Raw genomic sequence first — 17,633 nt, 5'->3', positions numbered from 1 at the left:
AATACTGTGGCTACAAGAGCAGGTCAGAGGCTAGGAATCGTGCAACGAGTAACTCACCTCTTTATTCCCCAAAGCCTGTCCGCCACCTACAAGGCACAAGTCAAGAATGCGATGGTATGCTCTCCGCTTGCCTGGATGAGTGCAGCTCCAGCAATACTCAAGAAGCTTGCGCCATCCACGACAAAGCAGCCCGCTTGATTAGCACTCCTTCCACAAACATTCACTCCCTCCACCACGGACGAACAGTGGCAGCAGTGTGTACCATTTACAAGATGTACTGCAGGAGCTCACCAAGGGTCCTTAAACAGCACCTTCCAAACCTGTGACTGCTACCATCTAAAAGGACAAAGACAGCAGACACATGGGAAGACCACCACCTGGAAGTTCCCCTCCAAGCCACTCACCATCCTGACTTGGAAATATATCACCATTCCTTTACTGTTGCTTGGGTCAAAACCCTGGAACTACCTCCCTAACAGCATTTTGGGTGTACCTATACCACAGGGACTGCAGTGACTCAAGAAGGCAGCTCACCATCACCTTTCCAAGGGCATGGACAATAAATGCTGGCCTAGCCAGTAAAGCCCACATTCCATAAATGAATTTTTAAAAAAGTATTAACAGCCAGTGTGTGTCAATGTACACTGTTATGATCAGGTGAGAAGGATTCGAACAGCTCCCCTTTTTCCCCTTACCTCGTTTGACCGCAAAAGCCTTTTTTTTTAATATAAATGGATGCCAATTTCGTGAGTGCATATCTGATTACATGCTGTGACCATAAAAGACATGACCATCAGACGGGTCTTCTTGAGTTTTTAAAAAAGAAGAGTTTTTATTGTACTTAACCTGGTCTAAGTAAAATAATAAAAACCCACTTTCCCACACACACACAAACGCACATACATGCGCACACACACATACTCAAAGTTCACACACACACAAATAGATTACAGAGTGAGGAGAATAGATTCAGTAGTTAAGAGTTCAGTAAAATTAAAGGGTTATATGACTCATGAAGGTAAGTGATTTGGCAAGCTTGAGTCTGAATTCAGCGGTCCTGCTGCTTTCACTTGGTCCTGTTCCTTTGGGTGTTAAGGTAGTTTAAAGATGTAGAAGGGCGATTTATCTGTTTTCCTGGAGACTACAGCATTGGGTTGAGTTGTTTTTATAAATCTGCAGCACCTGGAAAATCAAAACCAGCAGACAGGTTTCAAAAACTTGCAAGTTGGATGGAGAGAAAAAGAACCCACTCAAGGTTTCGTTCCTTCAGCGTCTCTGTTGCTTGGCCCATTCTGCAGAGTAAGCAAGCATTTAAAACACACAAAGGATTGGCTTGTCAGATGACCATGTCTCTTCAACTGCTTAGTGATCCAAATAAGGTCATGGCTAGTGTATTCCAGTTGTAACTTGATTAGATCATGACAGGGAATTCCTCTCTCAGACAAGGTTCTATTGTCCAAGTGATAATGTTTAATGGTTTGTCTCCATCCAGTTGAGTGCCCAGGTGATTGTCTGTACGCTTTGTTAATGGGATAGAAGATGGCTTCCATTCATCCTCTTTCAATGCCACTGTTCCAGATGTGATTTTGGGGACAGGTTATCTCCATTTCCATGGTTTTTGGAATGTAGAAGGTACAGTGATGCAAGTGTACAGCCATATTTGACTGTGATCCCAAGTCACTGGAATGTGGCTTTAGTATTTTAAATAAAATCAATTATGGGTTTTCAGCCAGTAAATTCAAAAATCAATTTTTTGATATAAGGCATGGTTTCACAACAACACACGAAAAGCAGGTATCCCAAACAATTGTTTCACTCACTAGTACCTGCTTTTCTCCAATGATTTACTTAAGGCTTAATAGGATGTGTGCTGTTAAAATTAATAGTTTTTCAGTAAAACATGGGGAGAATTTTATCCCCATCAGGCGGGCCGGTCGGGAGCGGGCACGGGCAGATGCGGGGCCGATTGCCGCCTGTGATCGGCTGCACGCTGCCATTTTACATGGGTGGGCCAATTAAGGCCCGCCCAGCATGATGCACACCCAGAAGCGCTCAGTGCTGTGTGGGCAGGGGGAGGAGGGAGAGTTGGGGCCTGCGCTCTTTCGTGCATGTGTGTGAAAGAGCGCAGAAATCTCCCTGAGGCACGGAGCTGCCTCAGGGAGATTAAGTTCAGTCATAAAGCTGGGAAAAATAAAAAAATAAAATTATTCAGACATGTCCCCTCATGCGACGTTATCACATGAGCTGGGACATGTTTATGAATTTTCATAAAACATTTTATTGAATTAATGAACCCTTCATGAACCTCATCCCGCCCATTGGATGAGGTTCCCTGAAAAATGTGAAGGCCGCCTGGGCTCTTTGCCTACCCGCCAACCTTAAGGTTGGACGGGCAGCCCTGACAAGTACTTTAATTAGTTCATTGATGGCCTTAACAGGCCTTTGACAGTTTGGCGGGCGCGCAGCCGACTCCAGTAGGCGCCCGCTGAACTGAAGATCGGAATAACGTGCAGTGATGTCAAGATGCACGCCCAACGTCACTGCGTGTCATTTTACACGTCGGCCCGCCCCTGCATGCTGAACAGAAGATTCTGCCCCATGAATAAATGACAGCCAATTTTGGTCACCGCCTTAACACACTTCTTTTGTGGGTTCAAGTCCCACTCCAGTGACCTGAACATACAACCCAGGCTGACACTCCTAACTGAGGGAGTGCTGCATCATGAGAGGTGTACTTTTTGGGTGAGGCATTAAACTCTTCCTAGGTATGATGTAAAGATTCAGTGGGACTTTTTTGGGGAAGAGCAGGAGAGTTCTCGTGTGCTGGCCAACATTTATATCCAAAACGACATCACTAAAAAATGTACATTACCTAATAATTACCTTGTTGCTGTTTGTGCAAGCTATGTGCAGATTGACTGCCACATCTTTTGCAGCACAACAATGCCTAAGCTTGGAGGTACTTAATTGGGTGTAAAACACTTTGGGAGCTCCTGAGATCATGAAAGGTGCTATATGAGTGAAAGACTTTCTTTTTCAGGTGTTGGGCTGAATAAATTTCTGCAAAAAGCAGGAAGATGGTGAACCTAACAGCAAAGTCAGTAACATATTAAATTTAAAACAACTAGCTTAAAATTTACAAAAAGGGGTGATATTTAGCAGAAATTACACTCTTTAGGAATGTAATAATGGGGCACTTAGAAAAATCATGATTGTGTAGAATTGACATGGATTTATGAAAGGGGATTCACAGCCTGGTTTGGTGATGGAGGCATAAACACTCAACTCATTTAAAAGGTACCTGGGTCTGCACCTGAAGTGCTGTAACCTGCAAGGCTATGGACCAGGTGCTGGAAGGTGGGATTAAATGGGCAGACAGCTTTTTTTTTGCTGGTATAGAGGTGATTGCTGAATGGCCTCTTTCTGTGCTGTAACTTTTCTATGGTTCTATGGTTCTGACAGATATTCTGATGACAATCACTTGTCTTCAAATATATTTGATGAAGAGGAAAGTTTCTATGATAGCCTGAGTGCCATCAGGATATCGACCGAACTATGAAGGCCCACCGCCTATTTATCTTTTTAAAAAATACTGTAACATTTATTGCAACATTAGAGTACTAGATGTAACAGTTTTTCATCCATCCAATTCAAGGCATCAGGAGCAAAGTAGAAAGACTTCTGTTTACAACCAGAACATGTCTCCTCTAATCTCTATTATACCTATTGAAACTGAATTCCCAGTGTGTACATGCACTTATGCATGTACTAGATAGCTTTGTAACATACTAACAATGTAGACTTTTGTCACAATCTGTTAATTGCTCAATTGCAGTGATATTAACATGGTGTATTGAATTCAACTGAACGCATGTGTTTCCAGGGATCCCTAGAACTCACCAGTAAAAGCAAGACAAGAACACAGTGACAGTTGAGGGGCTGAAGACATAAAAGAGAAATATGTCAGTAAGCACTGAAACCTCAATGATTTTCTTGCCTGATTTTGTTCACAATAGATAATGGCTGCATTCCAAAAATTCTCTAGATTCTGGACAGCTCCCAGTGGATTGGAAAACTCCAAATGTAACATCTCTATTCAAGGAAGGAGGGAGACAGAAAGCAGGAAATTATAGGCTACTAAGCCTAACATATGTCACAAGGAAAATGCTTAAATCCATTATTAAGGAGCTAATAGCAGGACATTTACATAAGAAAATACAAATTAGGAGCAGGAGTAGGCCACTCGGATCCTCGAGCCTGCTTCGTTCAATAAGATCATGGTTGATCTGATTGTAACCTCTCGGCTACCCCCAATAACCTTTCACCCCCTTGTTTATCAAGAATCTATCTACTTCTGCCTTAAAAATATTCAGACTCTGCTCCCACTGCCTTTTGAGAAGGGATTTACAAAGACTTATAACCCTCTGGGAGAAACAATTTCTCCTCAACTCTGTCTTAAATGGGTGACCTCTTATTTTTAAACAGTGACCCCTAGTTCTAGATTCTCCCACAAGAGGAAACATCCTCTCCACATCCAGCCTGTCAAGACCCCTCAGGATCTTAAAGGTCACCTCTTATTCTTCTGAACTCCAGCGGATACAAGCCTAGCCTGTCCAATCTCTCCTCATAAGACAACTCGTCCATTCCTGGTATTGGTTTAGTAAACCTTCTAACGCATTTACATCCTTCCTTAAATAAGGAGACCAATACTGTACACAGTACTCCAGATATGGTCTCACCCGTGACCTCTACAATTGAAGCATAACCTCCCTACTTTTATATTCAATTCCCCTCACAATAAACAATAACATTCTATTAGCTTTCCTAATTACTTGCTGTATCTGCATACTAGCCTTTTGTAATTCATGTACTAAGACACCGAGATCCCGCTGCATCTCAAAGCTATGCAATCTCTTGCCATTTAGGTAATATTCTCTTTTATTCTTGCTGCTAAAGTGGATAATTTCACATTTTCCCACATTATACTCCATTTGCCAGATCTTTGCCCACTCATTTAACCTATCTTTAGTCCTTTGTGGCCACTTTTTGTCCTCTTCAAAACTTACTTTCATACCTAGCTTTGTGTTACCAGCAAATTTAGCAATCATACCATCTGTCCCTTCATCCAAGTCATTTATATAAATTGTAAACAGTTGAGGCCCCAGCACTGATCCCTGTGGCACACAACTCATTAGATCCTGCCAACCAGAAAAAGACCCATTTATGACTACTCTCTGTTTCCTGTTAGCTAGCCAATCTTCTATCCATGCCAATATGTTACCCCCTATACCATAAGTTTTAATTTTATGCAATAACCTTTCATGTGACATCTTATCAAATGCCTTCTGGAAACCTAAGTATAGTACATCCACCGGTTCCCCTTTATCCACTGCACATGTGACTCCTTCAAAGAACTCCAATATGTTAAACATGATTCCTCTCTCACTAAACCATGTTGACTCTACCTGATTGCTTTGAATTTTTCTAAGTGCCCTGTCATAACATCTTTAATAATAGCTTCTAACATTTTCTCTATGACAGATGTTGGGCTACCTGGCCTGTATTTCTTGTTTTCTGTCTCTCTTCCGTTTTGAATAAAGGAAGTTAATTTGCTATTTTCTAATCGAATGGAACCTTCCCTGAATCTGGGGAATTTTGGAAAATTAAAACCAACACATCAACTATCTCACTAGCCACTACTTTTAAGACCCTAGGATGAAGTCCATCAGGACCAGGGGGTTTGTCAGCCTGCAGCTCCAATAATTTGCTAAGTGCCACTTCCTTGGTGATTGCAATTTTCCTGAGTTCTTCCCTGCCTTCCAATTCCTGATTTACAGCCATTTCTGGAATGTTTCTTGTATCCTCTATAGTGAAGATTGATGCAAAATACCTATTCAATTCATCTGCCATCTCCTTATTTTCCATTATTAATTCCCCAGACTCACTTTCTACAGGACCAATGCTCACTTTGTTAACTCTTTTCTTTTTTTAATATCTATAGCTCTTAATATCCGTCTTTATATTTCTAGCTAGCTTTCTCTTTAACTCTAATATTTCCCTCCTTATTAATCTTTTTGTCATTCTTTGCTGTTCTTTATATTCTGTCCATTCTTCTGACCTGCCACCCATCTTTGTGCCATTATATGCTTTATCTTTAAGTTTGATAGTGTCTTTAACTTTTCTCGTTAATCACAGATTGTGGGTCCTCCCCTTGGAATTCTTCTTTCTCATTGGAATGTATCTTTTCTGTGTATTCTGAAATAAACCCTTAAATGTCTGCCACTGCATCTCTATTGACATATCCCTTAACCTCATTTGCCAGTTCACTTTAGCTAGCTCTGCTTTCATGCCCTCATAGTTGCCCTTATTTAGGTTTAAAATACTAGTCTTGGACTCACTCTTCTCTCCTTCAAATTGAACGTAAAATTCAATCATATTATGATCACCGCTACCTCGGGGTCCCTTCACTATGAGGCCATCAATTAATCCTATCTCATTGCACAATACCAGATCTAGTGTTGCATGCTCCCTGGTTGGCTCCAGAATGTGCTGTTCTAAGAAACTATCCCGAAAATATTCTATGAACTCCTCATCTAGGCTACCTTTGCCCATCTGATTTTCCCAGTCTATATGTAGATTAAAATTCCCCATGATTGTCAACGTACCTTTGTTATGACCGATGCAGTTGGTAAAGCTGAGTTATTTAAAAATCCCAGAGGGAAACTTTAAACAACTGCCATAACCTATAATTTTATGTGCTATGTTTGAGATGCGACTCTAAATTCAGGAATCAGACCATTAGTTCTTGAGGTTTCACATTAAGCTAAATGAAACATTTTACTAATTTACACAGGTTAAAATATATATACACATGGCTTCAAATTACTACTATCATAACGTTCAACAAATTCCCAAACTAATCTCCATTAAGGCAACAGCAACCCATAGACTTAACTAAACACCAGGCAAAGCATTTTCATCTTATGAATTCAAAATGAGATTCTTTTCACTTTGGTTCCTGTGGCGACAGTTGGAGGCTTGCAGCTGCTTTTGATCTCACATTGCCTCTGCCCTGCACACACAAAATTGTTGAAGTTATACCTACCACCGCCCATTGAATGTAAATTCTCATTGTATCACCAGCCTCTGAACTAAACCTCTCTAACAATAAAACCCCTTTCATAATACCAATTTTATTGGTAATATAAACATATTTCTTGGTATCTGCTAGATAGGTGTCAGTTTTCACCCCATTCTTGAATGGTCCATTCAAAAATGCAAATGCAAGCTATCTCTCTTACATATCAAAACTAGTACACATCAAAGCATCCAGACGAGCTGGCTTTAATCCAATTAAGACACACCCACAGACTAAACCTCTATTTTAAAAGAAAAATATTTTCCAATAATATATACATTAATAGCTTCATGAGAACCTTTCCAAAAAACTCCCGTTATGTCTTCCTTTATACTCTGTGCTACCATGTAGTTACAATTAGGGGGCCTGTACACCACTCCCACAAAGTGACCTCTTGCCTTTATCACTTCCCATCTCAACCTAATCTGCTTCGACATCCTCATTTCCTGAAATTAGGTTCTGAATTTAGAAAATCACAATGCAATCAGGCAAATTCAATATGGTTTTGTGAAAGGGAAATCGTGTTTGACTAATTCATTAGAATTGAGTAGGTTAGGCCTATACTCTTTGGAGTTTAGAAGAATGAGAGGTGACCTATTGAAACATAATATTCTGAGGGGATTTGACAGGGTAGATGCTGAGAGGATGTTTCCCCTCATGGTGGAGTCTAGAACTAGGGGGCATAGTTTAAAACTAAAGGGTCTCCCATATAAGATAGTGATGAGGAGGAATTTTTTTTCTCTCAGATGGCCGTTAGATTTTGGAATTCTCTTCTGCAGAGGGCAGGTGAGGATTGGCCATTGAATACATTCAAGGCTGAGTTAGACAGATTTTTGATGAACAAGGGAGTCAAGGATTATGGGGGACATGCAGAAAAATGGAGTTCAGGCCACAATCAGATTAGCCGTGATCTTATTGAATGGCTGAGTAGGCTTGGGGTGCCAAATGATCAACTCCTGATCCTATTTCTTATGATCTTATGGAATGCCTTTTGGAAATCCAGGTACACTATATCTACTGGTTCCCTTTTATTTACCCTGCTCATTACATCCTCACTGGATTCATTCACTAAATTTTAAAACTTCTAACTGCTGACAAAAATACAATTCCAAACAAATATGATCTGTCTGAGGCTGGGATTTACTGTACTTAGAATTACTAATGTTTTATCTCTTTGTGGGCTGTTTTGTTAATTCATTCATGTCCTGCTTGACTGAGATGTCTACCTCCCAATGTTTTAATGTATGAATTTCCACTATTTATTCAGGTACAGCACACCCAAATTAAGACATATCTTGTCAGGCTAAAGGTCATTTACAATTGAATCTTAAGTTTGAATATGCATTTTTATTGTCAAGGACTGTAAATACTAAACAATAATTGACAGTAAAGTTTGATTCGATTACGAACCCACTGGTTATGATCTTACAGACTCATCATCAGCATTATGCTATCTTTGTCTTTGAGATAGCGACATCAAAGTACTTTTGGATGGTGGTGCTTTATGTTAAAGTTTAATAACGTTAACCCTGACATACTCAGGAGTCTGATATAATTTAGCTTTTAAATATTAATCAAATCACCAGACAAGTTAAACCATGATACAGCACAGTTAATTGCTCTTTAGATTGAAGCTCTTACTAAGGTAGTTCATGGGGTGTAACACTATCTATATTTATCTTCTGTGATTTAATTTTTAGACGGATTCTGCAATTGTCTTTTAGATGTCAAGCTAGTGTGTACTTTATTAATGAAAAACTTAAATTTAATAAGACAGTATCCTTTTGTGTTAAATAAAACAACCTGCAATTTGAAGCAATGAGGGGAAAAAGTAATCCATTATGCATTTAACACATTTAGTTCAATTTCTTACAAATATAATTAGAGCGTGACACAGTAATTACATAGGATTGGTCACGGATTCATACAACTGCATGCTCTTCAGATTAGTGCCAGGACTACTGAGTAAATGGCTGACATAAATAAAAGGGGACAATTTGTTTTTATATAAAATAAATATCTGGCAGCAATTCCGTCAAAGAAGTTGCGCTGAGGTCACAGATCACAACTGTGAAGGGTGAACATTTTATTAATGTCATTAGCTCCTGAAATTACTGCCTTAATCTGTCAGACCTGCTATTCTATATAATATATTATCCATTACTCAATTTTTTCAAAAGTGTTTTCTTAATTCTTCTTTGCTGTTATACTTTGTCATTACTGAGCATGGAAAAAGTGCTGTAATGCATCTCAAAATAATAAAAATGTAACTGATGCAGAAGTTATAGGAATGTGTCACTGAGAGCAGAATTTTGTGCTCTCGCTGGTGGTGAGTTTGGAGGCAGGAAGGGCATGTAATTAGGTGGGAGGTGGCATACCAGAACCCCACTGCCTTCCCGCCACTGCCAGAATTAAGTTTTGGGCAGGAAGGTCATTGTCGCTTTCCACGTCCTGTTGCTATTGAGGTCCTTAAGTGGCCAATTAATGACCGCTTAAGGGCCTCATGCTGCTGACACTGGTATTAACCCAGTTGTGGGTGGGCCTGTCAACATGTAGCGTGCATGACAGGTAAAACTGTGCAGCCAGCTTGTTGCCTCCCTGTCAGGGGGAGGGTCCCTTGATCAAAATGCCTGATCAAGGGACTGGACATCAGGAAAGGGGGGCCTGCTGAGAACCACCCCCCTGCCCTTGCTGCCGACCGCCCTGCACACATTTCCTTCCGACCCCCACCCCACGAACCCCAGTGGCATTGCTGAGCACAAGAGCGAGACCTCCATCCCTGGGGTCTTGATTCCAGGGGATAGCCCGCCAGTGGCGCCAAAACATCCTAATTGGCTTGTGTTTCAGCAGGCCTTCCTGAAAAGAGGCAGTGCTGGCCTCTCATCAGCTCTTAAGCCTCAACAAGATTCCACCCTACATGACAGTTACTAAATACCAACAATGATCTAGGAAAATACACAATGTCTGCTAGGGGTAATTTTACAATGTGAACCTCTCAGCATAAGGCCACAAGATAGGAAATTGGGTTGTAAGACCACAGGTTAGTTCTACAATCTACCTGAAGTCTTTCTTCACTCACAGCCTTACATGCAATCAATGTACAGTACTAAAAACAGGGGAAGTGGTGACATAGTGTTATTGTCACTGGACTAGTACTAATACTCAGGAGACCTGGGTTCAAATCCCACCACAGCAGATGGTGAAATTTGAATTCAATAAAAATTCTGTAATTAAATGCCTGATGATGACCATGAAACCATTGTCTATTGTTGTAAACACCCATCTGCTTCACTAATGTCCTTTAGGGAAGGAAATCTGCCATCCTTATCTGATCTGGCCGAAACGTGACTCCAGACTCACAGCAATGTGGTTGACTCGTTAATGTCCTCTGAACAAGGGCAGCTAGGGATGGGCCATAATTGCTGGCCTAGCCAGTGAAGGCCAAATTCCATGAACAAAAGAAGCTTGGGGCTGAATTTTGCCCTTGATGGGCTGGCAGGCCCGAATGACTTTGCGGCGGGTGGGCAGCCGATTGCTGCCGCTGAAACGGGCCCCGCCGCCAATTTAAGTGGGCGGGCCAATTAAGGCCCACCCGACAGGAAGCGCTATGCGCTATGTGCTTCCTGTGCAGGTGGGGGGGATTCCCCAAATGCAAGAGTGCGCTCTTTCACGCATGTGCGTGAAAGAGCACACATCTCCCTGAGGCTAAGTGCTGCCTCAGGGAGATGGCTATAGGTTTTCGAAGTTTAAAAATAAAAAAATCATTAATATGTCCCCCTCATGTGACAATGTCACACGAGAAGGGACATGTTAATAAAGTGCACAAAAACTTTATTAATTTTTTTTAATGCTGACGTTAAAACTCATCCCGCCAGTGGATGAGGTTTGTTAAAAAAATCACTTACCCATCTGCCCGTTGGGCCCGTGCGCCAAGCCGCAGTTCGCACGGGCTCCTCAAAATCAGCGTCAATTGCTGAGTTAAGGGCCTTAACAAGATCTTTAATTAATTGCAGGTGCGCATCGTGCTGCATAGCGCACCTGCCCACCTAAATATCGCGATGTTGCGCAGTGACGTCGGGACGCGCGCACGACATTTTAAGCGCTGACGTGCGGGCTCTGCCACCCGCACGTCAGCCATAAAATTCAGCCCATGGAATCTAATTACTTGGTGCATATATCCATATCATTTTTGCCCATTACATTAGCCGCCAGTCACATATGACTAACTGGGAATCCAGATTTGGTTAAATTGCATTTTTGATTAGTAAATAAAAATGAGTCCACTGCAAAGCGTTTTCTCATCTATCAAAGCACCTGATATGCAGATTCAAAATACCAATGCTACATGCTTTATGAATCCTAGAGATTGAATGAGCTTCATTCTGTCTACACTCTGCTTCTGTCTGTGGCCACTAAAAGGTTATCATAACATAGGGCTATCCTTCATTGCTGAGCTGCCATTCTTCCAGTCTTCAAATCAGATGATTGCTATAAGATTAAAGCATTGTGACTATGATTCGGTGATCCTCATCATTGGCCAGCTGCACTGGGATAAAATGGAAGCCCTAATGCCAAGTGTACTACAAATATTGAGTCCTGTTATGCACCTAGACATGTGGGTACAATTAGTGACCTTCTTGAGTCTGGGGGAACCAGCAATGCACTGAAACTGAGAAGCTGTGTCAAGGTGCTATTACTAGTTAGTGGGAAATGAGCTGCCCCTGATGAACAGTGCATCATTTACCTCCAGTGCCAGAAAGGTTCTTGTTCCTTTGAAGCGAGCACCTTAGTGATACATGAACTCTTGTTATTCTTGCTTGCTCCAAAGATGGTGCTGTAACTATTTGGTCCATCATAGTTCATTCATCCAAAATGATCCTGAAGTTGTGGCATTTTAGTTCCAATTGAGAGACAATTGCTTTAGGACTCTGACCAAAATTTATCAACAGGGCAGAACTTGCACCCCACATGCTATGCCCAGTTGATCCAGGTCTTCAGCAACCCAATCAGCAGGCTGGAGGCCACCATCAAAAAGTAAGTGAATATTGTAACAGTTTTGTTTCTGTGCAGCCATGGGGAGAATGCTGCTCATCATCACTCCACAACAATACTGCAGTCCACTGCTGCCCCAGGCTTTCAGAAAGACTTTGACAGGTACTACACAGGACCACATTGAAATTCTTAAAAAAGTTACAAAATGGATTAAAAAGTGATTAGATGGGAGAAAACAGAGAGTAAATGAATAGAAGTGGGTAGGATTGTCCCTCAGGTTTCTGTTATGGAACCACTTCCATTCATTGTGTACATGGATGAATTGCATATAAGCCTAGAGGGAACGTTGTCCATATGTGCAGATAGGAGGCAGACTTAATAATTATAAGGACCAAAGGAAACTTCAATTGATAAAATAGTGGAATAGGAAAAATGTGGCAGATGGAATTATGAAGGAATGAGACAGACTAGATTGAAACAGGTTAGTTCCAGTGGTCGAAGGTTGAGGAACAAGACTAGTACAAAATTTGATGTGAGGGATTTAGTATGAAAAGCAGAAGGAAGGTTTTTGTACATTATGAGGTTTTCAATGCAGTTTTGAGTTCCTGGTTGAGGTCATTAAAGGGCAGATGAAGGAATGAGAGTAGTCATGTGGGATGAGGACTACTTGGGGGATGAGAACATCAAGGTGAACTGTTTCTGTGATCTAATTTCTATGTATAATAGAACTATTCAAGTTTCAATATTGTTTAATTCTGAGAAAATAACTTGTTTTGTCTGATTGATAACTCTCCTATTCTTTGTTCAGGGTTTCCTCTCTGCATTCAGATGTTTAAAAACCCTGCAAGAAAATGAAGCCTATAATCAGATACATCACAGAATTCAATGTGTAGAGAATTGCAAGACAGCACCTATATCTGACTACAGCACGGGAGGTGTCAGCCATGGCTCAGTGGTAGTACTCTCAAACCCACAACATTCTCACTCAGAGGCAAGCCATACTTGAGCTCTAAATCTAGCCGGATACTCCGATTGGAGGTGCCGTCTTTCAGGATGAGATGTTAAACAGAGGCACTTTCTGCCCTATCATTTTTTTTATTTGTTCATGGGATGTGGGCATCACTAACTAGGCCAGCAATTATTGCCCATCCCTAATTGCCTTTGTTCAGAGGGTATTTTAAGAGTCAACCACATTGCTCTGGGTCTGGAGTCACATGTAGGCCAGACCAGGTAAGGATGGCAGATTTCCTTCCTAAAGGGCATTAGTGAACCAGATGGGTTTTTATGACAATCAACAATGGTTTCATGGTCATCATCAGACTTTTAATTCCAGATTTTTATTGAATTCAAATTCCACCATCTGCTGTGGAGGGATTCGAGCGCAGGTCCCCAGTGCATTGCCCTGGGTATCTGGAATACCAGTCCAGTGACAATACCACTATGCCACCCCCTCCCCTTAAGACTATCTATCAGATAGACACAGAAAAAAAAATGACACAATTTTTGAATAAGAGCAAGGAAGTTCTACATTTATGCCTCAACCAATATCACAGAAACAAATTATCTAGTAATGAAATAAAAACAGAAAGTGCTGGAAAAACTCAGTAGATCCGGCAGCATCTGTGAAGAGAGAAACAGAGTTAATGCTTCAAGTCCAATATGACTCTTCTTCAGGACTTTCCTGTGCACTCTGTCCACTTTCTTCACCTCTTTCCCATCTCTCTTCACTTCTCTCCGCTTTGTTTTTATTTTGGATTTCCAGCATCCGCAGTATTTTGCTTTTATCTAGTCATATTCCTATTGGAGTTTGAGGGACCTTGCTGTGCATAATTAGGCTGGTACATCTCTACATTACAATAGTGATAACACTTCATTGCTGGAAAGTGGTTTGGGATATCCAAAGCTTGTGAAAGGTGGTGTATTTTTTTTCTCTTTTAACCATTAGACCACAATTTAAAATAAATCATTTTATTTTATTAACAGGCACAAGACTAATGTCAAGTAAATTATAAGTTATGGAAGTATATGCGTAAGCAATTGTATTCAACTTGTTATCTAAATTTCATAGACTGAATTGACATTAAATGAAATCCAGTCACTTGATATTTTCTTCACACATTTTGGCTGTATATGAAAGATAATAGCAAACAGATGATAGTATCTACTTTAATTTGACATATCTTTATTACGGAACGTTACAAATGTATTGATTTTAATATCCCACCTGCTTGACTTTGCTTTATTAGTTACAGTATATAACTCCTGTGAACACATAATTCGGTGAAAGAATATATAATTATTGCATCAGATTTCAACAATTTGTTTTGCAGAACTGCTGCTAATCTAATAATACCAGTTCCCAGAAATAGATGTGGTAAAATAGATTACTTGCACACCAGAATTTGTTTTAGTTCTTCAGATCCACATTTTTCTTAATAGAAATTAATCTTCATGTGTGAAAAGATCTAATTTTCAACTAGCCTTAATATACAAATAATCAGTCTCTCACAGTATGCTGTAATTTGTGCATTGAGTAATGAATATGCTTTCAAAATGAAACTCAATGACAATTACAGCATTTTCAGGTAACTAAGTATAACCAGCATTTCTCAGAATTTGCTCCATGCTATTTTACAGATTTCTGAAAGTTGTGTAATTAATTTATTAATGTTGTTTTTGATGGCATCACTTGTGGTTTAAAAGTAAAATCCCTCAGCTGGAATTTTTCTGAGGGACTAGTCATGAATAAAGACCACAAGTAATATCTCGAGAAAAATTACTCAAAATGTGGACCTGACACAACAAAAAGAAATGAATGGGCGGAATTTTCCAGCCCCCCACGCAGCGGGTTTAATGGTGGGCGGGATGAGGAAGCACAAAAATTGGTTCCCCACTGTTGTAAAATGACGGTGGGATCTTCTGCTCCTGGCTGCAATGGTGGGTTGCAATTCCTGCCAGAGGCTGGCGTGGAACCGATTTGCATCCCACTAATGGGATGCAGGCGAAGGCCCAACCGGAATAGCACCTCCCAAGCCTGATCGTTCATGATGCCAGTGGGAAATCACACTAGTCCAGAACACGTCTGGACCAACGTGGCATGTACATATTGGCACTAACCTGCAGAAGGCCTGGGGCAGCTCGCAGAATTCAGGATGGAAGATGGGGGCCTCCAGCGACTGGACCCTGGAACACTACGTGCAGCAGTGGGTGGATGGAGCATCTACCATGTGGAGCATCCACCACGTGGATCTTCTCTGCAAAGCAGCTTCCAGGAGGTGCCTGTTCTCAGCACAGCAAATTCTTCCAGGGTTTGGATCATCAAGCTGCAGGTGGAAGGCAGCAGGAAGTATTGGTGGGTTGCAATGGTCTATGCTGGGGTGGGGGGGAGTGGTAGGGGTGAAGATGGGGAGGAACGGAATGAAGAGGTGGGGTGAATGTGCAGGCCTGGGAGCTGAAGGGGGGGGGAGGGGGGGAGGTGTGGAGGGGGTGCGGGGGAGGTTGGGGGTGATAGGGGAAAGAGAGAGATTCAGTGGCGTTTTTGCAATGGTGAGCTGGTACAGACCAGGAGGGTGGGAAGGACGCGTTGAGTTGCAGGGGCTGAGCTTGTGCTAGTGTGAAGGGGCATGGAGCGGTGCAGAGGTGTGGATGGGCATAGTGGGCTGCAGAGGGGAAAGAGGTTCAGAGGGAGGGGGCCAGTGGAGTCAATGGAGGATTGCTGGAGGATATTCTGAGGGTACCTGTTGTAGGACGAGATGGTGATGGTTAAAGGGGGCAGGGGGAGTCAGTGGGGTGGGAGGGTGAGAGTGCAGTGATGTCGAGTGAAGGGGCGCTGAAGGTTGTTGGTGGGGATGCAGAAGTTGCTGTGGATTCAGGGGGTCAGAAGGATGAGGGTGGGCATGTCTATTGTAACAGGGGTGGGATTTTTGGGAAGGGTGGTGATGGGGGAGGGTTGAAGGGTAACTCTGGGGAGGTCAAAAATGATTTCTGGGTGGAGGGGGAGGTCAATTGAGGGTGTTGGTGACGGGGGGAGGAGAAAAGGTGTTAGGCTCTACCTCAAACCTTACCAGCACCATGGCTGCTTGCAACTGTGCAGAGCCTCGTGGTGGAGATCTCGAGATGCATCATGCGAGTTGGGTCATCAGGGGTGGACGGAGATGCAGGTCAGCTTAACTGGGAAAATGAAGGGGAACTCCAGCAGGTAGTATCTACAAAGCTAAGGCCTTGGGGTAGATGAGAGTGTGAAGGGCAAAGGCTCAGTGTGTGCAAAGACCTTTGCCTCCCTGCACATGCCTGATTCCGGGGGATGACAAGTCCCTCGGAAGATGATGGTGGGGGAGGCGCACAAAGGCTTAAAGCACAAACAAACTACATCAGATGTGATTAAAGTGCAAGTGAACTAAATTTACAAAAGTTTGATATGTGTAACAATCATGGTGCAACCGTGCAACCACTTGTGAATTCAGGACTTCTAAGTTTTTTTTCCCTACCACTTCTTCTAAGTGCTCCCCTGACATCCACAGCAGGGGTGGAGGCAGCCTGCTGACCAGTTGGCCCTGTTGCCCTGGCTGACCTTGGTGACCGTCCTCTGGAGACTGGAGGCCTGGAGGGCCCTGGCTTATTTTGGCTGTCCTGCTGTGTGGCAGCTGCTCCCTCTGCAGTCACAGAGGATGAGGCTGAAGGCAAAGGGGATTCAGAACGACTGGACGCCCTCAGAAAGCTCTGAGCAGAGGTCCCAGGGGTATCCAACTGCCACTCCTCCTCCCTTTGTGTTTCTGAGGGCCCCTGCTTGACTCCTTGAGGGGAAGGGGCACCTGGAGGGAGATCGAGGTGACCCATCCCCCTCTCATGTAGCCACTGCGGAAGCTCACCCATGGCTACAGCGATGGAGTGCAGGTCTGTGCGCATCTCCAGCAGAATCTACTGAACCAGGTTCGCCATGGAGTTTGCCACCCTCCCCACGGAGACCTCCATGCATGCACTGGTCAGCACCACTTCATCAGCCAGCAGGCAGGTGGGCTCCTTCACCTCGTGTGCCACCCTGTCGAGGGCCTCTGACATCTCTGCCTGATTTTCCTCCGTCACTTGCTGCCTCTCCAGCATCTCTTGGAAGGCTGATTCTGGAGGCCCTTACTCGGACGTGAACCTCGCAGGTACTTTCTCCCCAGCACTCCTCCAAGTGCCAGTGAGTTTGGCTGACCCTGCCTCCTCCAGCTGAGGCCTGTACAGTGACCACCAGAATGTGAGGCCCTTCTTAAACTAGAACTGCGGTAGCACCTGTTTCATCAGTGCCGGGAAATCCTGGTCTTAGCCCCAGAAGGGAAAATTCCGCCCAATATCATGCTATTTAAGGAAGAAATTAGGATTTGGCAAATGTTTCCTTTTAGGATCAGGACATATCAAAGAATTAAAGCATAGAAACTGGTCAAATTAATTTGGAGTCTAGTTAATTAACAAAAGTTGAGATATGTTACAAACATACTGAATTAGATGGAGGAATTGTTGG

This window comes from Cetorhinus maximus, chromosome 16 (assembly GCF_964194155.1).
Source record: "Cetorhinus maximus chromosome 16, sCetMax3.hap1.1, whole genome shotgun sequence".
Lineage (NCBI taxonomy): Eukaryota > Metazoa > Chordata > Chondrichthyes > Lamniformes > Cetorhinidae > Cetorhinus > Cetorhinus maximus.
The sequence above is the reverse complement of the archived record's forward strand: the minus strand, read 5'-3'. Positions refer to the sequence as shown.